At 39.1% G+C, this 20,939-nt stretch overlaps 1 pseudogene across 1 annotated transcript; it reads right to left on the bottom strand.

Annotated features, from left to right (window-relative positions):
• Positions 1–17,681: 17,681 nt before the first annotated feature.
• Positions 17,682–18,671, bottom strand: LOC105521048 (annotated as a pseudogene). The gene has a single exon (XR_001003210.1). The product of XR_001003210.1 is annotated as an emerin pseudogene (transcript).
• Positions 18,672–20,939: the final 2,268 nt, after the last annotated feature.

The following is a 20,939-nucleotide window of genomic DNA, read 5'->3' as shown; positions in this document are numbered from 1 at the left end:
TAGATGTATTGCATGCATAAAGGTCTATATTGATCATCCGGTATAAATTAAATTCTAATTTTCTCTAGGTAAATACTTTCTGGAAAGAGTAAGCATCTAGAGAGTTATCCTTCATATGTGCATCAGAAACAAGTTAAAAGGAATAGACAGACTATAACTTAAAAAATATTTCCCCAAAGCTCAATGAAACAAGAGAAGGGAACTACCAGGAAGAATTTGCTTATTTCTGTAGTTTTAGTAGCTGTTTTTGGTAGGTACAGATGGTTTGTAGTCACAAGAAAACTCTTTCTGCATCATTATAGTCATTTATGTATGCTCTCTTATTATAGGAAAGATTTAAAGCAATTTTTCATCTCATAGGATGAGAGGAAAATTCCTATGAAAGGAATTTATGTTATTGAATGTGTTTAATTAGTATCTTATATTTGCATAACACTTTAGAATTTACAAAGCACATTAACTATATCATCTCATTTGATTCTTTCAACTAACAGGGCGGTGATTAAGGCAAGTATCACTAACACCCATTTTATTGTTGAAAAAAATGCAAGAGCTCTTAAGTATTTTACTCAAAATCATGTATATATAATAAGAGATTGAGCCAAGACTTGAACACAAATTTTAATTCCTAATTGAGTGTTTCACCAAATAAAGTTTGCTCCCAAATACATAGAATTAGTTAGGTATTATTATTGTGTAATGGAGAAAAATCATCGTGTGAAACCTCAAAATCAGTAGCTGCTTCTGCTTTCTGCCTTGTGTGGGTGGCAGTGCATACTCTATATCAGCAGGTAAATAGAGTTTTGAAATACTTCCTTTGCAGATACTGCTAAGAAAGGATGAAAGGGAACAGCCATTCTGTGTTGATGAGAATATTAATTGCAAGGCATGCCTTATCCAGGAACCCTATGTTATTAGTAGTGTTCTTCATGTAGAATAACCACGACCATAACTCACCCTTTTCCACTGGAGACTCACATAGTTCAGTCTGCCTTTCATTTACGGCATTCTCTGTACATAGTCAAGTCTTACCTATGCATTATTTTGCTTGAAAATAAGAACAAACATCACCAAAGAGATAAATTATGGGTGTACAAGGTAGCTTGATTTGATTTAAAGCCTGAGTAGAATTTAGCATCTCAGGATTTAGCATTTTAACTCTTCAGGGAGCATGGCTTTCCCTGTGGATTATTTTTTTAAATTTCAAATTTTACATTTCTACTTCAATTTCAAGATTGGGTTTTACCTGATTTCCCTCGTTTCTCCTGGAATCTTCAACTCATCACCATATGCAACTATTCCACATACTCTGAGTTTTTTGAGGGCAAGTGTTGATATATTTATTTAAATCCTTTAAACTACCTACCTCATCTTCCTTGTGATCAATGAAATAGTAATGGACACACCTTCTTAAGAAGAAAAACTAACTATAAATCTACATGTGGAATTATAATTCCAGGGTTTTAGTTTTTGAGGAAAAAAGATGACAAAGAAGAGAAATAACTCACTATTCTATAGAAGATACTTATATTGTAAATTATTGCCCGTTTGATTTGACAAACTCTGAGTTCATGGGCCTTGAGGCTGGGAGCAGTTCTGAGCTGCCTGAGAGATAAATGAGAGCTTCTGATCCAAGTGAGCAATGGAGCTGAGGGACTCACTTGTCACCAGGTGACTTTGGATATTATGACTCTGTGTGCTTGGAGAAGCCTTGCAGGTGGACATGTGCAATAAATCAAAAGTAAGCATATCTGGGAGAGAACAACAGCTGTGTTTACACCCTTACCAGGTTATGTTGACCCTCCCTAATGGGCCTTCTAGAAGTGTTAGACTTGAGGACTCGCTAATAGTTTATCTGAAACAGCTTTTGAATTCATTTATAAAAGTTTTGAAGATTTCTTTTATACTTTTCTTCTAGGGTTCAAGGTTCAGTGTATTCTGTCATTCACTCAACAAACCATTTTTGATGTTTTCAGAGGGCCAGATGCTGGCCAGCAGGATGCAAAAATGGACTAGGCATTGTCTTTAAGGAATTTGTAATCTAATAAAGAAGGTATAAGACCTATGGACCATGAAAGAAAAGAATAGTACAGTACAGGAATATTTATTAATAACATTTTATATATGAAATAGTTAATAGATAGCATACTGGAATAAACACGAGGAGTAGGAATTTATAAAACAAGTGGGCAAAAGAAAGGAAAGCTCAATACAGACATACTCCCATTCTGTATTATTGATTCCTTTCATTTGCATAACACTTTTTTGAAAATAAATTGCTTGTGGTGACACTGCTGAAATTAGTCATAAGGAATCAAAAGAATAATGAATTTGTTCAAAAAATAAGTACAAGTATTGGAGTCTACAAATAGGCAAAATTCAGCCACTAAAAACTGATGAATTGGTTTATTTTTAACTGTGTTTGCCCACATTAGAATTTCTCTGTACAATTTGTGGCACTAGAATTTGAGAATAATATAGAGAACTTGGAAAGATTCAGAATTAAAGCTCAAAAATATGTTAAAAATAGGTCCTTAATGTAACAGCACCGACTGGCTTGGGAGAATTTAACTTCCCAAGCTCCCTAGATAGAAATGCAATATAAGTAAACCAGTGCTTGACACCCATATGTAGCCTACCAATTAATCTTGCAAACAGTCTTCATTTTCTTTTTAAACATATCCCCCCATTTTATTAACATCAGTCTCTGAGAGCTTTTCTTAATTCGCTTTAACATGCCTTCATTGAAGACCTTCTGTATATAGGATCCTATTGCTAGGGGTTGTAGGAGAAGACAAAAATTATTAAGAGATGGTTACTCTTTTCTTTTAAAGAGTATACAACCCTGTTGGAAAGGAAATTATGACCTTCAAGGGTCTTGAAGCCTCAAGCTCATGATTTTTAATAAACTTCCTTATTCAAGTGTTAATATCTAATCTTTTATGATATTGTATATCCATGTTTCCATTGTTCTCTGCTCTTTTCCCCATGCAGAAAAATGGATGACTTAGGGTCACAGGCTATTTGGTCAGCACAAGTTTGGCTGTAAATATTTCCATACTAACTTACTACACACACATACTCTCTTTCTCTTTCCCCCTCTTAAAATTTTAACTATATTAAAATTTGGAGGTTTTTATTTTGCGGCAGCCTAATTCTGAATAGTCAGTTTCTCTTCGGAATGCAGTAGTATGTTGAAGTGAAAGCATATTTTGGCTTTCTGCAAGGGTGTGGGCTTCTCCTTGGATTTTCACATTTTCCTTTGTGCCTCTTGTGAAATGGTTTGTGGAGACTGCAAAAAGCAAGAGGCAGACTCCTTGCCTCACTCCGCCCCTTTCCAGCTCATCATATTATATAATCCAAGAGAAATCTGCTTTTGGTTAGAATGCAGTTGAGGGCAAAGTAAAAAAAAATTTTTTTGGATACATTAAATGTTCCAAGTTTGTATGAAAGTTCTGTCAAAGCAACAGCCTAAATGGAGGCAGCTGGAAATCATTAAGGAAACTTGCAGGGGACAGTGATTAAAACAGGATGGAATTTCCACTCTCCCCGCCCCCTCTCTATTTTTATGGTACTTTAAGCAAGTTAGTGTTCCTTTTGAAATTTGAATTAGCCCTCTGACTATGAGAGTTGGAAAATTATTTTATTCCTTTACTTCCTAGAGACCACTCCACTGATTTCTGAGGCTGTTACTGCAAATGAATAAATGAACACATTTGGAACTAACTGGTGCTCAGCAGCGGTGTGCCTCATATTTCATGATTATCCTTGCATCTTCCTGGTCTGAGTCTGATTTGAAATGATAACCATTGAGTAACATTAAGAACACTTTGTGGCTGCTTTTCTAGTCTTAAATGATAACTGAAGGGTACTTTTTAAGACCCCAATTTTTTGCTTCCTCCTTTCTCCTTTAGTGGTTGCACCATTTTTCATCACAAGAAATAGTTGCAAATGAGTCCCTCCTAGTTCTTTTTTTCATTCCAACTTTCTATGGGTTCAACTGCAAGGCATACTGGGATCTCAGCAGCAAAGGGTGATGGGACAGGTAGAGGTTGAAGGCCGAACTGGGAAGGGCTGGGATTCCTCCCTATGGGTGTGGCATGACCAGTTTTGATGTGGGTGGGTGTTGCTACAAAGAGGTTGAATCTGGTCACTGGGGCAGAGCAGAGGAAGCACAGAGCTGGACAGAACTTCATGTCAGGTGATGTGCATTTGAGAGTCTAAGAGATGAATCTGTCGGGAAGGTGACCCTGGCTCATGGTAGGGCATGTGGGCCAAAGAATCCAGGTCTCTGTGGGAAAGCAGATTACCATTACACCATCAGAAAACAAACTGGTCAGTTAATAGTGGGCATGAGGAAAAAATCATGATGGGCAGGGGGTGAAGAGCAAGCCCAACCCAACATCAGCTGGTACTGAACTCAGGGCAGCAAAATGAATTAACAGTATTTTTTGCCTGCCTGAATGAGTTAGTTGGGGACTGGGCTTCAGCAGGTAGGGACTGGAGAACCTGGACAAAATTTTCTTCCACTGGACTACATGGACATCAAACAATTAAGTGTAACCGTTCCCTCATTGTTCTTGGAATACCTACTGCAAGACTAGAAAATAGAACTTATTGGAAGTTTTATTTTGATGTGGGAAAATAACCTCATTATAGTGAACAAGCAGGTCTCCTGGAATGAAATCACATGACAACTTTAATCTTCCCCCTATTTCTTTAACCCACTCAGTGGGACAAATTTTTTTCTGTTCTTGAATGAATTCTAGGAATGGCACAGTGGCTTTTTTCGATCACTCCACTCTCAGAAAATGAGAGATCCTTTGTGCTCTTCTAGAAGTCACCCAGAAAGTTTTATTTTGGCCCCCAGAATGTCTGCTTCTATGTAATATCTTAGTAGTAGTCAAAGTTGAGGCTTCTCATCTTGTTTAACATAGGTCTGCAAGAGGTGGTGGCCTGAAGTGGGGAGAGCAAACATGATGAGCTCTGTCTCAGGCTCTCCACCTCCTGCTTTTGTGCCGCCTCCTCCTCCTCCTCTTCTTCCTCCTCCTCCTCTTCCTCCTCTTCCTCCTCTTCCTCCTCCTCCTCCTCCTCCAGCTTACTAATTGCAGTTTCTGACCCCTTTGGGATTGGAGGGGGCTGAGAGAGAGGGGAGGTAAGAGTAAAGCAAAGGCATTAGTTGATCACGATTGAAATTAGTTGATGTCTCTCAGCTAATGATGATGTGCTCTCTGGGCTTGGCAGCTGTTTAAAGCTGACACTTTCTCCTGGCAGACTTCGGGGCATTATCTGAAAACTTTCTACCCACCAATCCTGAATCACTAGGGTACCTAGCCTGCAGTTCTTTTGATGTTCAGGGAAGTTCCTCACTATAGTTGCTCACTTACATGGTAGTCTTCTAGTGGTACACTCCTGTGTTGGGGCTACTGTGTGCCTCTAGGAAGTTATTTTGGGCAATATTTAGAGGACCTCAAGGTTGATTCTTTTCTGTTAAATTCATATAACTATGCATATTCTTTACATCAAAAAATTCTGTTTCTATCTTTCTTCATGTCAGCTTTTCTTTGTCTTCCATCAGATCAGAATTACTAGTCAGTTAGAGTTTTCCCATATTCTTTTGTCCTCTGTCAGTACCTGGGGCACACCTTGAGCTCTCTACATGGTTCCATTCCACTGAAGCCACATTCCCTGGGCTTGAAATGAAGGAAAACACCCCTAATCCTTCTCCCCATGGGAATTGTGTGGGACTCAACACTCATTAACAGCTCCCTTACAAAATCCACTTTGTAAATGTCAATTTCCCTTTCAGCCTCTATTCTCCTTTATAGGCTGGAGGGGAGTGGTCTGGTCAGGGTCAATTTTTTTTTTTTTTTTTTTTTTTTTGCTTTGCCACCTCTTAGCAAGCCTTATATACATGGTATCAAACTTCTTGATGGGTTGAAGGAATGCTTAACACTCATTATCTTGAAGCCACTGCACAACTAAAGAGAAATAATCAATTTTTTAAAAATCTTGTTATAAAATCTGATTCAGATATTAAGGGTTTATTGTTTTCTTATAGGTAGAATCACCAAGAAAGAATGAGTTTCCTTTTTCCTCCCAGCTTTATTACCTTTGAAGACTTTTTTTTTTTTTTAATTTAACATATGCTCTTTATTTTCCACAGAAGTCCAAAGTACCAAGCTAAACCTCATATGTGAATCTATTATGGAGATGTAACTCTTGCTAAGACGAACAAAACAAAACACTAATTTGGCAGAGGTCTTAAAGTCTGTAGTTGAGTAGACAAACTATTAGATTGATCAGAGAGATTTTCACACAAGGACAGTCTCCTAATTTGCTGAGCATTGTATCTCAAGGTTAAAAAATTCTGGCTACATTTTAAAGCAGGGAGGATCAATTAGAACATTCATTAGATTCCTGTTTACACTTTGTCAACTCTGCTCATTTGTTGGAAGCCTTTTTTAGTCATTAGTGTCTGTCAGTAAGAAATATGTCTTAATTTCGCTTATATTCATTTATTCATCCTTTCATTCAATCGACAAACATTAATAATGTGCCAAGCCCTTTGCCAGCTTTTAAAAATATACTAATAAAAAAGTCAAAGCTTATCCTCAAGGATATATTCACCTCAAATTCTTATGTAATCAAAATTAGTAAAAATGTGTCACATTTTACTAAAGTTAGAGAAATAATTGCCTTTCACAATAGAAATATATAAAGATGACCCTAACAAATGTACATACTGATTATTCTTTTCTGCTTGTGGTTTTAGCCCATGATTCAGGTTTAAAATATATAAGGGTGCTTTGTTTTGGCTGCTGTTGGCCTTGTATTCTATTGTATATTAGGTAGCTCTTGAGAGCAGGCACTGTGTATCTTCATTTGGACTCTGTAGGACCACTAGAGGGTTAGTATGCCCCTCATTTTCTATTCAGGAGAAGAAGGGGCCTACCTCACCATTGGAGTGTAGAGAGTGGAGCCAGTTTAATTTTCCAGATTCTAAACAAAGTGGTTCCTGAGTGCAGCTGCTGGTGGGACTCTTACAGATGTGAATCTTCAGAGGAAGAATGTAAGCTCTCCAAAATCATCTATGTGCTATAGGCACACTTTAACAGTTTTCAGATGGCTGATCTTCATGTCTTACACAAAGTTTTTGGTGTTTTTGGACAAGATCTGGACCAGGAATTAGGACCACAGGACTTAGGTCCTGCTGGGTGCATGGCCCACACATTTCTGAACATTTAGCAGTTAAACTGCAGCAAGAAGTTTTTTCTCTTGGGGTATACTTCCAGTGATAAAATAATTTTGCATTAAAGGTTGAACACTAATTGTTCAATTTGCTCTAGTACATTTTAAGTGCTTTCTTGCACCCACAATGGTGCCAGTCACTGTGAAGGATACCAAAGATACATTGACCATAGTTTTCTGGATTAGAAAAGTATATAACAACAAAATGTGATGGCCAGAGGGCCAGTCCAGGAGCCTACCAGCTGCTCTGCCATGAACTAAGTATGTGAAATTGGTCATGTAATTTCATTTATTTGGGCCTCAGTTTATTTTCTTTCAAGATATATTTATGTTATTTCATTTGAAATATCTGGAAATATTTCAAACACATAGAAAAGAACAACAAATACTATAACAAACACTCATATATCCACCAATGAAATCTAACAACAGTTATTATCCTTTTTAAAAAGGGGTGAAATGTTACAGAAAAAGTTGAAATCCACCCTATCCTATTTTCTCTCCTTCCTATCCCAGAGATAACCACTCTCTTGAAGTTGGTGTGTGTTCTTGCTACTCAAATTCTTGTAATTAAAAAACTATCTAGAGTACTATTTACGTGTTTTTAAATGTAAACAAATTGTGAAACATATTGTCTGTGTATTTTTGCAACTTTTTTGTTCACTTAATATTATGTTGGTAAGATGCATCCAGGTTGATATTTATGGTTTTATTTACTCTTTATATCTATCTACTGTACCATTAAGTAAATACATCCCCAAATTTTCCCTTTCTCTATGCTTGAAAATTTAGGTTGTTACTGCTTTTCTACTATTTCAAACCATGCTGTAACGGACGTTGTTGCTTACAGGTCTTCTTGTGCACATGTCTGAAAGTTCTTTGGTGTAGAGCTTCCTAAGTTCTCCAATGGTGTGCTCAGACTGGGTGTCACTTTAGGTCCTTGGAAGAGCAGATAGAAAGATGAGATTAGATGTATAAGAAATTTATTTTGGAAAGCACTTCTGAAGGAGAAAGAAGGAAGGATGTGGTAGTGAGACTCCTGAGATGTGAATGCAATTTTGACACCTGTGAAAGAAGAGAGGAAAGGGAGGGTTGGATCGGAAAACTCAGACCCCAGCACAGTTCTGAGATGATATGCCCCAGGTTGATGAGAACTCCTCCACCAAAGGTTGTTGGTTGGAGGAGTCCAGTGTGAGGTAGGAATGGGCTAGCTCTACTACCCTGTGCTATGCTCAGGCATGGGCTAGGGATAGCTAGGGAAAGCATGAATCCCAAAGGTGACAGCTGGAGCTAATAATCAGCTAAGTTGCCAGCATAGTTTTCTTGAAGGAAATCATAGCAACACACCTGTATGGCCAGTGCAGCTAGTGATTGCCTAAGCCACAGTGGCTGAGACAGCAGAGGCAGCCAGAGATCTGGCCAGCTGTGAGGTCCCAAACCTCTAGGAACTGTAGCAGGGTTACTTGGAGCTTACCATTCCTGCCAGAATAAATTCCTCTCTCCTGTTGGCTCTGGGAATTCCTCTTTCTTTCTTTGGAGGTAGACTATGTATTGAACACTTTTTTTTTCATCCTGTTTTATCATATATTTCCATATGGCTGAACATGAACAGGTTCATGTTTCCTCAATTCTCCATGTTATTAGAATTGAAAGACTTCATTCTCTTCATCTATAAAATGAGAGTCTCAGACCGCAGCATGGTCTGAAATCAATGATCTCAGGTCACCTTCTGCTTTATTAATCTGATTCTAATTTTACTTTTTAAAGTACCAAAACAAGAGACAAAACAATGATGTTCTATGCAGTAATGTAGTCAGAGATAACATAAGGGAAAGCTGGAAATACAGATCTTGATTGGAAAATGGGAAAAGTATGAGCCATTTACATTTACATTTCACAAAGTAGAGGTATTATGTAAGTCTTCAGTAGACATCTTTGAGGATAGGGTTCCTGGCTAATTCACCTTAGTGTATCTGACCCTAAATACACTACTTGGGCCATAAAATTTTTTTTAGTGTATTAATTTGAACCTACTTGAAAGAAGAACCAACACTATTGTTCATTGGAGGAGGGGCTTAGTTCTGTATTTAGAGACTTATATTTTACATTTTAATGACATGTGTAGGTAGAAAGGGTAAAAGTTAGGGTAAAAGTAGTTTATCTTAATATACATATATTGGGTAGAGAATTAAGCTTAAGTAGTGATGGAAAAGAAGGTAGAGCTTGGACCAGGACTTTAGGGTGTGATGATCTTAATTTCATTTTAGAATAGTTGGTGCAATGGAATTCATCTGACAAAGTTATTGAAAGGTAGACAAATTACTGAGTTCTCTGAAGAAAACGATACAATGCTCAAACTGTCTACAATAGCAACAACTTATGGGTCTTTCTATATATGGCTATTCAGGTCATTTTCTAACAACAGCCAGTAATATTATGGAAATGGAGGCAAATGGTCCCAGACTGACCAAGTCTTAGATATGTAATTTGCAAAATTCACCATTGTCATTGAATCAGATGCCACAGAGGCTAATTTTCCATCTTATGACTAGAGTTGTCCCTTACTCAACAAGTCTGTTTTAAAAACTACACTTCCTTTGTTCAGCTGAGTCACAAAGACATTTCGTTGGCAAATGTATTGAACATTAAAAAACTGATCTCTGTGAGTTCAGTTTTCTCATTTAGTAACTGTAGCATTGGTGTTAATGTCAGTGTAAATCTGGTGGTTATAACCAAAGCAAGAGGATGTCTCTCAGTGAGTTCACATGAATTTGAGTCTGGTGATTTAGGATTCTGGGATTTCCTATTCTTTCCTAGCGTTTATAAATTCAGCTTCCATTTTCAGATTTCCAAAGGCCACTTGAGGCTTTAAGTAATTCCTCTAATTATAACTTAAAGTATAGGCAATTGCATTTCATGAAGCTAACAATTATCCAGAGTATATTATTAGAGAGTGAGTTATTGAAGTCTGCATAGTTTGTGCAACACCCATCAAAATAACTGGGGAAGAAAAGAGATAAACTAGATTGGAACAATGAAGCTTGAAAACAACTCTGATTATGTCTGGAGTTTACATGGCAATGAATCCTAATTCTCAGGCTTTAGAATTCCTTGTAAAAATCTTTAGTCTCTCTTGCTTACCCTTATTCAGAAATAGAGAAGTTGGCAACATTTTCATTAACTTTTAAAATATAGACACTGAGTGGTAATGTGGCAACTTACTATGCTTTTGCAGGCTGCGTTTTATATAATTTAAAAAATTTCCCTGTGACATGAGCAACAATGCTCCCTTGAGAATGGATGCTAAGGGGGGGATAAGCAATTTACCCAAAATCACATAGTTTAGAAGTAGCAATGCTGATTTGTAACCCAGATCTTCTGCTCTAGAATCTAAACTAAAAAGCCCATTATGTGATCATATGACTAGAATGGTAGAGCAATTTTTCAGTATTGAGAGACATTTTTCAGGTGATTTTAAAAGCTTGAGTAAGTAAATACTTATAATAATGACATTAGAAAATAAATACTTTGATTTAAGAATCAATGCCAATGTGTGTGTGTGTGTGTGTGTGTGTGTGTGTGTGTGTGTGTGTGTGTGTTTTACTGACCCATTTTTTCCTAGTCATACTCACATGTCCCTGTAACCTAAGGAGGAGGATGATTCTGGCATAAAGGAGAGATGTGTTTGCAGTCACACATGGGTTGAATTCGAACCTTCATTTATTAGTTACATAAACTTGGGCAAGCTCTTTGATTTACCTACTTGTGAAATAGTAAAATAATAATAATAATAGTAACCCAAAAAGATTTTTATAACTACAATGCAAGATGAGATTTGGTTGGGGACACAGCCAAACCATAGTAACTGAGCAACTGGGCAGTTTTCAGGGGGGTAGTAGGCAACACGTGGCTTTTCCATCTGCAGCATTCCTTTAAAAATACATAAAGTATAAGTTACTTCAGATATGAGGCCTATTACAGTGATGATTTTATAGCTAACATTAGCTAGCATTTATTGAGCACCTGCTATGTGCCAGGCATAATGCACTTTGCATCATATCTCATATTTCTTATAACAACCTTGCTATGGACTGAATCATGTTCCCCTACATTTGTACGTTGAAACCCTACTTCCCAATGTGGTTGTATTTGGAAACAAGGCTTTTATGGAAGTCATTAAGGTTAAACAAGGTCCTAAGGGTAGGGCCCTGATCCAATACGATTAGTGGTCCTATAGGAAGAGACACAGAGGGCTCCCTCTCTCCATCTTATGAGGACACAGTGAGAAAGTGGACATCTGCAAGTTAGGAAGAGAGCCCTTACAAGAAATTGATCCTGCCAGACCTTGGTCTTGAACTTTCAGCCTCCAGAACTGTGAGAGATTAATTTTTTTTCTAAAGTCACCCAGTCTATGCTATTTTGTTATGGTAGCCTGAGCTGACTAATGCAATCCTTTATAGATGAAGAAACTAAGGCTTACTTAGATCACTGAGTTAAAGAACTGACAGTATTCTAATCCTGTTTTTAACCTCTCTGTCTTTTCCAGCTCAGGGTGAGATTTGAGGGGGCTGCTTTGTTATTTTTTTCTCTAACCACATGTTTGATCCCATTTCCCCCTTCTATTTGTGTAGTCTTTCTTAAGAATTATTCTCTCAGCACACTCCATTTTCTGATTTCTTCCAAAATCCTGTCTCCAACCCCCATGCAAGCATTTTGTTATTGTCTTGTGTCCTTTCTCATCTCTTCAAAGTGTTTTCTGAAAACTGTTTCCTCTCTCAGCCTCAGAGGTTTTTTTTTCTCACTTATCAAGTGTATCTTTCCCCATCTCTATTACAGTGTTGTTTCCTCAATGCTTCCACTTAGATAAACATCTCCTGAAAGACATTGGCTTTTTGTTGTTTTTGTTTGCAACTTTGGGAAAGTTCTTGGTGATCTGAAGTGAGAAGTAATGAGAAAAATAGGCAGATAATTTGTCATTTTCCTAAGTCAAGATTTAGTGATTTAACCTCCACTTACTATCCAGTGTTTAAAGATTTAAAGATGATTTATTTTGTGTTATTTTTATAAAAGAGCATTCTATCCATTTCTCTGCTAATTTAATTATGAAGCAGTTCCTTCAAATTTTGTGTGAGTGCAAATGCCCCCATAGCTTATAGAATTGCCAATATCAAGACACACAGTAATGAACAACAGACACGTTTTAGTCTTGAATACCCAGGGCCATCCTATTGTTTACATTACTCATTTCTCTCATGTAAGAGGAAAATAAAGATACTACCCATAAATCTTCCATTTTACCAATTTTGTGAGTCATTCTTTCTTTCCTACTCTAACACCTAACCCTGTAATAAATCATCAGGTCTTGGAGCTACAACTTCTTAAATACTGTATCTCTTGCCATCAGTCTTGTCTCTAGTCCCTAGTCCCTTGCTGTTATCTCAGGCTTTCTTATTGCTGACTTGCTGCTCTCCTCTTGTGTTTAACACTTCCATGACTTCTGGAAGAGAGGATAACAAATGTACACAGCAGGGCACACATCGTCTTTCAGGCTTAGTTTTAATCTATAAATTCAATCTTAATCTTACCACCAGTCCTTTCTCCAGCCCCATCCTGTGCCTGGAAATTTTGAACAATTGATCCATTCTGCATGCATTGCCAACTATTTGGCAGGCCCTCTGCCAGACCTTGGGGATACAGTGATAATCAAGATAGATATAGTCTTGTCCTCCTGGAATGTGTAATCTGCAGGAAACTATGGAGTAAATCCACAGAGGTTAGACTAGAGTGTATTAAGCGCTACAGTAGGGAAGTTACGGCATGGTCTCAGGGGATGTAGAAGTAATACCTAACTTGGACTTCAAGAGGTCAAAGAAGACATGTTATATCCAAGTTAAGACCTGAAGGTTGAGAAGTGCTGTTCAGGTTCCACCAATGCTTAGGAGTTGAGGGCAAGCAGAAACTGCTTCAGGCAGAGAGAACACCATTTTCAAAGGTGAGAAAGAGCATGTAATTCATATTCAGAGAACAGTGAGCAGTTCATTGCAGTTAGAGCAGAAGTGGTTGAGTGAGCTGTGTTGGAAGGTGAAGTTGGAGTCAGACCCTTGAGGCCATTACTCAGGCTGTTCCTTCTGTTGGAAATGCCCTTTCCACTCCTGTCCACCATGCAGCCTCCTACCACTCTTAGACTCAGCTTAACTATCCCCTCTGTACAGTTCTCCCTCCCCTTGCTCAGGGGTACAATTTTTATCTAACTCATACTTGGGTTTGCACTCATATCACAGTATCAGTCTCTCTAACTATAGGGTCAGCTCATGGAGGGCAAACTAGATAATTTGTCTTTATATCCCCCTTGTTTTAGCAAAGAAACTATTATGAAGTGGGTCTTCAATCTGGAACATTTGGTAATGTCACACTTTTTTAAAGTGCCCTGTTTTTTCCATGGGTAATAAAACTTTTTTTAAGTTAAGTCTTTTGCTGGGGTTGTGTAGGTATGTGTCACTTAATTTTAAAATATCCATATCCAGTGATATATGGGGCTAGGAAACCACTCAGTGGAGTTATTTGATTCCACAGGTTTATATAAAAAGCAGGCATGGCTCCCAGGAGAAATGTGATCAGGCTCCAAACTGTTCACTTTAAAGATTGAGTTTCTTGTGAGAATTGAATGAACAAAGTTTGGGAAGAAGGGTGTGTATCAGGTGTGTTCAGTACTGAGAGTCAAGGGTTGAAGTGAGAAGTTGAAGAGTTGCTACTGGTTTCTCGTGGCAATTGATACCAGAGTCCATCCTGGCCCCTCTCTTGGTAGCAGCCTTAGCGCCGAGAAAAGTGGCCATGTGAGTGAATTTGAAGAGCTGTATTAAAACTATCAAGGCCAGGTTCGGCATGAAGCATTCTTGAGTGAGCCTAATATCAAAGGAAGATTCCACCACCTCCATACTGAGGGGAATACCATGCCTGTGACTTAATTGGCAGAGCCCTGCCTCTCTGTTGTGGGTGGTTATAGGTTAGGGGGTTTGAGCACAGAGTAGATGGCCCACCTGTGGCATTTTTTTTTTTTTTTAATCAGTAAGTCGCCAAGTTAGAAATGGTAACAACTGAAACACAGGGATCAGCAGGGGCAAATGCTTCTGTTGGAAATATATGTCAGTGAGACCATCAGATTGCGCAGCCCCCTAGAGTGTTGTTCAGTACTTCATTTAGTCAAGGCTCTTTATTAAGGATCGACTATATGACAGACACTTCTCTCATTATTTGGGATATAAAAGTAAAAATCAGGCAAAATGTTTGCCCACATGGAGCTTATTTTCTAGAAATGAATACATATAAAATATCATTTCAAGTAGAGATAATTGCCATGAAGAAAAAAAAAACCAACAAAGTAGGGTAAGGAGGTAGGGTGCGAGTGAGTCTGTGAGTATGGGGGGTTCATCTGAGAGAGAGTGGCCAGGGAAGCCTTTCTGAGGGAAGCATATTGAGCAGAAAACGAAATGAAGTCAGAGCAAGAGGGACATGGGCATGTGGGTAAAAGTGGGCCCCACGGAGGAAGCAGTGCAAAGCCTGAGGAGGGAAGGAGATTGGCATCACGGGAGCAGAGAGCAGAGAGAACAAGGAGAATGTAGCAGGAGACAGTGCTGGAGAGGTGAGTTAATGATGGATCCTGAAGAGCCATGCAAGTCTGGAAACTATGAGCAGGTGAGGTTTATATTTCTGAACAATCATTGATACTGAAACTGATGGTGACAGGGGTGGAGAACTTGCATTAGTTTAAGCAAGAAAAGAAAAAGGAGCCATTCATGTGGGTATAGGTGGTCACAGTGGAGATGGTGAGAAGTGGCTGCATTGAGGATAAACTCTGAATTAGATTAGATAAGGGTTGGGAGGAAAGGAGAAGAAGAATCAAGATAGAAGGGTGAGAGCAAAAGAGATATCTCTCTAGGGCTGTGACCTTTGCATAATACCTCTGTGATTACTGCTCATTTTTAACTGTGCCTCTAAGAAAGATGCTCTTTGAGTCTCTGCCCATTAAACCCTGAGCTGTGGATCTCTACATAAAGGCCTGGTCCTGTTGTGCTAATCTTCAGCTGCACTAGCTTTTAGCATACACAGCTTGTGTGGATTTCTAGGAGCTAGCCAGCACCAAGGGCACCTGAGTCTTACTTCTGGGGCTTTTATACACATCTAGGTTGTGGAACTTTGGAGAAACAGGGACTTCCTGCCCATTTAGGAAAGCAGGAAGTCGTGGTTGCCATACTGTGGGGTAGGGCTTTTTTGTTTCAAGGTGGTGAAACCTGGACGTACTACTTCCACAATATTGCACATAGGCACGAGAAAGTACCCCAGATGGGTGAGGTACAAGCAGTGAGTTGAGAAAGCTTTAAAATAAACACACCCTCCCCTGCAATGACAACAAAGAATCCTTTGGCATATAGTAGCAGAATCTCTGCAGAGAATGGCCAGCCTTCTGAAAATGTTGGCCTTAATGAAAATCCCAGGTCCTTTTTTAAATTTTTTTTTTCTTTTCCCAAAAAGTATTTAAAGGTTTTGAGTTTTCATGGTTCCTCCCAAATATGCTCTTCTTTGTCCATGGGCTGACTGCTAGCAAGCCTGATGTTTTCCTCTCTCTGGACTTAGAGGTTTAACTCAAAGTGGAGGAATTAGTGTAAAGCTTCATGTCTCTACATGTCCAGACTGAATCATTGAACTGAGGTGAGATACATTTCGCATTATCACATCAGTCTCTTCTAACCAGTGCTGAGAAGAGAATTCTGGACACAAGCACTCAGTTGCTGACTGGTTGTGAGGATAGTTGAAGCCACAGCCATTTAGCCTCTTCATCAGGGTCATAATGGACTGTGCCTGTGGATGAACTATATCTTTAATTATTTAATTAGTGAAGATTATATGTGAACCTCTCCATTCTTGTTTGCTTCTTACTTCAAGGATTGACCTTTCTTTTAAAGAAATGTAATTGGCACATTGTAATTATTCATATCTATGGGATACAATTTGATGTTTTGATACATCTATACATTGTAGGGTTCAAATCAGGTAGTTAGCATATCCATCACCTCATGCATCTACCATCTCTGCATAATGAGAACACCCAGCACCTCCCCTGCTCCAGCAACTTTGTAATACACAACACCCTTCTGTTAACTGTTATCACCCTACTGTGCAATGGAACAACAGAACTTATTCTTCCTATCTAATCACAACTTTGTATCCACTGACCAATCTCTCCTAATCCTCCCCTCTCCACCCACTCCCTAGACTCTTGTAATCACTATTCTACTCTCTATTTCTATGAGATCAACTCTTTTTTAGATTCCACATATGAATAAGATCATGTGGTATTCATTTTGCTGTTCCTGGCCTAGTTTACTTAATCTATCTCCTTCAGGTTTGTCCATTTTGTTTCAAATAACATTATTTTTTTTTTTTATGGCTGTATAGTATCCCATTGTGTAGATATACCACATTTTCTTTATTTATCTGTTGTCGGGCATTTAGGTTGATTCCAAGTCTTGGCTGTTGTGGATGGTGCTGCAGTAAACATCAGAATGCAAGTATCTCTTTGATGTACTGATTTCATTGCCTTTAGATATATACCCAGTAATGGGATTGCTGGATCATAAGCTAGCTATAGTTCTGGTTATTTGAGGAAACTTCAGACTGTTTTCCATATTAGCTGTTCTAATTTACATTCCCACTAGCAGTGTGTAAGGCTTCCCTTTTCCCCATATCTTCATCAACACTTGTTTTCTTTCTTCTTTTTGATAATAGCCGTTCTAATTTGAGTGAGATAGTAACTCATTTTGGTTTGGATTTGCATTTTCCTGATGGTTAATAATGTTGATACTTTCTTTAGGTACCTGTTAGTAATTTGTATGTCTTCTTTACAGAAACGTCTAATAAAGTCTTTTGTCCATTTTAATTTTTTTCTGCTGTTATTTAAGTTCCTTATATGTTCTGGATATTAACCCATTTTCAAATATATAATTTGCAAGTATTTTCTCCCATGAGGTGGCTTGTGTCTTTACCCTGTTGTTTTGTTTGCTTTGCAAAAGATTTTTAAACTGATTCAAAGATTGATCTTTTAACAGCATGAATATGGTTATGAACCAACAAAAAATTCTGACAAGTGCAGGAACAGTTTTGTGGCCCATTTTAATTGAAGGTTTATATGTGTGTAGACAGTAAGGAAGATTAGGGAGAGGGATTTTTCCTCAATATTCCTTCAAGGCAAATCAGTACAAGAAGCTTATACATCCTTGGATGCTACATTCCCAAATGTTTTTGGAGATTCTCATCTGCTTTGCAGTTATCCATTGCTGTGTAACAACTCGTCCCAAAATTTAGAGGTTTAAAACAATAAACATTTCTAATCGCAGTTTCTGTGAGTCATAAATCTGAATGTGGCTCCTCTGGTTCCCCCACTGCTAAGGCAGTCAGCCAGGACTTCCCCAGAAGACCTGGCTCTGAAGCCCAGATTCACGGCTCCCTCTGGAAAGGGTTGCCTTCCTCAGCCTGCACGAAGTAGTAAATGAAGAGGACGATCACAAAGACCAGGAAAAGCAGCAGCTGGCCCCAGAGCGGGACCTGGTGATCCTGGCCCAGCCCAGCCCCAGGAGCATGGTTTTCAGGCCGGATGGCACGGCGGGTGAGCCATGAAGAGGAAGATGATGCGGAGGACATAGAAGAGGTGGAGGAGGATGTAGGATAATAGGACAGGTCCAGGGAGCTCCCGGAGGCCAGAGGCTGAAACAGGGCTGTAGTGCACGATGCTCTGGTAGGCACTGTCCCGGCCATACATGGGGCGTTCCCTATCCTTGCACTCCTCTTCAGAAGACGACAAAAGATCGTCATCACGCACCTGGTGGTGGGAAGTGTTAGCATCTGGGAGTGAAGTTACAGACTGGCGGAAGCCCCTGGACGGGCCCGGAGACTCGGGCTCCCCGTAAGTCCTGGTAGGGAAGTAGCTCTCTTCATAGTGGTCGTCATTGTAGCCCTTCCTCTGGTAGAGTAAGGCGTCCTCTTTCTTGGGAAGATCACACATATCTGAATCCCTTGACGTCGAATTCAAGTCAGAGAAGCGATAAGAGGAGGCAGCGGACGAGCTGGGGGGCGAGAGCCGCCGCCTCTGGGTCTCCTACTCGAAGATCCTCCTCTCGTAAAGCCTACGAGTTGATGCTACTACAGGCCCGTGCGGGATGTTGTACCGGAGCAGCAGGGCGGTCCGCTCGGTATCTGAAAGATCTGCGTAGTCGTCCATGGCGGGTGCGGGCTCGGGCGGAGGCCTGGCGGCGGCCCGGGCCTACCAAAACCGGCCGAGCAACGGCTGCCAACGGCTGCCTAGGAGCACGGCGGGGGCGGCACGAGCGCATCGGGAGCGGCCGCGCTCGCGTCACACCCGAATCGCTGTCCCCAGAAACATTCTATTACGTAACACTTAGAGTGGTTGTGTATTTCTGATGTTTTATATACTAAAATGGCACTCTCGGCAAAAATAAACGCCAAACATTTTAATTGGAGATTTAAGTAATAGAGTCTTTATTAAATCTATATTTTAAGTTTATGTTTATATATGAATTTAAAACAGTAAATCTCTTATTTCAATTCTTGAAATTCTTGTGCATTTTCCAGGAGATGTCCCCTAGACATGGAGAGGAAATGAAATTGCATCACCTCTTAACTATTCCTTTATCCTCTCTGCACTTTCTTTTTATCCTTCTCAATTTTAAGAATTTATAGTGCTAGCCTGAACTTTCATAAACTGTAATATTCCTGTAGAAAGCGATAACAGCTATGTTAGATGCTGTGATTTTTTTAATAAAAGTGATACAGCATCTTTCCTTAACAGAAATCTCAAGCCAAAAATTAAAATATGGTTAAGCATTATAGATGATGTTGATATCTGTGTCATTCCTTTGTGCAGACTAAATCTGTTTAGAAGAATAATGGTGGGTTCTATTTTGCTGTGACAGAGTGATCTCTGATGATACTGTCAAGTGAAACTGGTAACTTGAAATTACATAAAGATTTGTGGCTGTAGTCGTACTGACTTAGGAAACAACAAAGCCTTTCGTGAGCACCTATTAAGTCCCAGGAAAGATTGTAAGCATTTCCACAGCCTTTACTGTGTGGTATATTTCCAAAGGCATTATCTCACTGCACACTCGGACTCTTCTGTAAGATATGATTGTCTTCTTTACAGAAAGAAGAGGAAATCAGAAAGATAACATGGCTTACTCATGATCACACAGTCACTGGGATTGGATCTTAGGTTTTCTAAGTCCAAGACTGGCACTTTGCAACTGAAATACTTTTGGGTAAGGAATGGGGTGTCCGTGCAAGAAATGCACAAAAAGCACTCGCTGACACACAAGTGAACACAAACACAACACGGACAAAGTAAAGTGTTCCTTCCATGCTCCAGTTATTCTCGACCATTTGTTGTCTCTTCATCTCACCCTACTTTTCCATATTTGTGAGTTTGGCTATCTTTTTCTCTATAGATTGGGTTGTCCTTTATTTTTTTTTTCTGCCTGCTGAAATTCTAAGCATTGCTTATGTCCCATCTCAGATATAATTAATTCATTTGGTAGTCTTTCGATTTGTGTTGACTGCTTCCCTCCTTAGCCTTGGCCTCTCAAAACAATGCTCTTTATACATGACTGTGGATGTTTTATCATATGGATATGTGTGAGAATGACTCATGTTCATGTCTGTCTTTTCTTAGGAGGGTCAGCTTCATAAGAGCAAAGAACATGGCTTGTTATTTCTGGGCTTTCCTTGGCTTGTAACTAGGAAGAAGTAGGTACACATGGAATGAATTTAATGAATTTAAGGATTTGTATGAGAATTCATGGCAATGATAAACCACTAAATGAAAAATTTACCTTTTCCTTCCTGCACAGTAGAATTCTGAACTCACTTAGATGATCAGGTGGCAATTGCACAGTTGAGGGAGAATGGCAGACACCAGCAAAAGAACTAGTTGTGACAGGTGGTGATAGTAAGAGTGACAGAAAGCAGAGATGTCTGAGGTTCCCCTTTACAAGCACTCATCCTGTCTCACTTGCCCGGTTTATTATGCATCTTTCCTATTCAACTGAAAACTTCATGAGCTTGTTCCCCATCATATTCTCAATGCCTAGCATCGTGCAGGGTTGGAGGAGGAGCTTAGAAATATTTGTTGACTGAATGACATGACAGTTGAGGCTTTTACAGTAAAAACAGAAAAGGGGAACACATGTCATGTTCAGATTGTTTATTCACTGATCATGATCTCTGCATAAAGTGTTTGGATTGTTAGTGTGTGTTTTTGTTCATTTGAATGGCTTATGCCTTTGTAAATTTTTTTTTCCCCACTTCCGTATGTCTTTCTGTTTTTAGTTACCTTTCTATGCTGCTAAAATAAAATAAAGCCAACAGCTGCCTCCACTTGTGTTGCCTCTAGTATTGTTTTACAATCTCTCATCTCTTTAACTATATCCTAAGTACATTTTGCTGAGGAGGAAGGAATTTGCTGAGAAAACCAAATAAGTCAATCCTGTCTTAGCACAGTAATTTACTCTTAGATGTCTAGCGATGGAACTAACTTACTTCAGTTCTTTCCCAAAGATTCTTTGCATGCTAAGTGTCTTCTTCAACACCATCCTACTTATTCTTTATTTACTCAGTTTAAA

This window comes from Colobus angolensis, unplaced genomic scaffold (genome assembly GCF_000951035.1).
Source record: "Colobus angolensis palliatus isolate OR3802 unplaced genomic scaffold, Cang.pa_1.0 Scaffold394, whole genome shotgun sequence".
Taxonomy (NCBI): domain Eukaryota; kingdom Metazoa; phylum Chordata; class Mammalia; order Primates; family Cercopithecidae; genus Colobus; species Colobus angolensis.
Note: the sequence above shows the minus strand (reverse complement) of the source record. Positions and strands in the feature narration are given on the sequence as shown.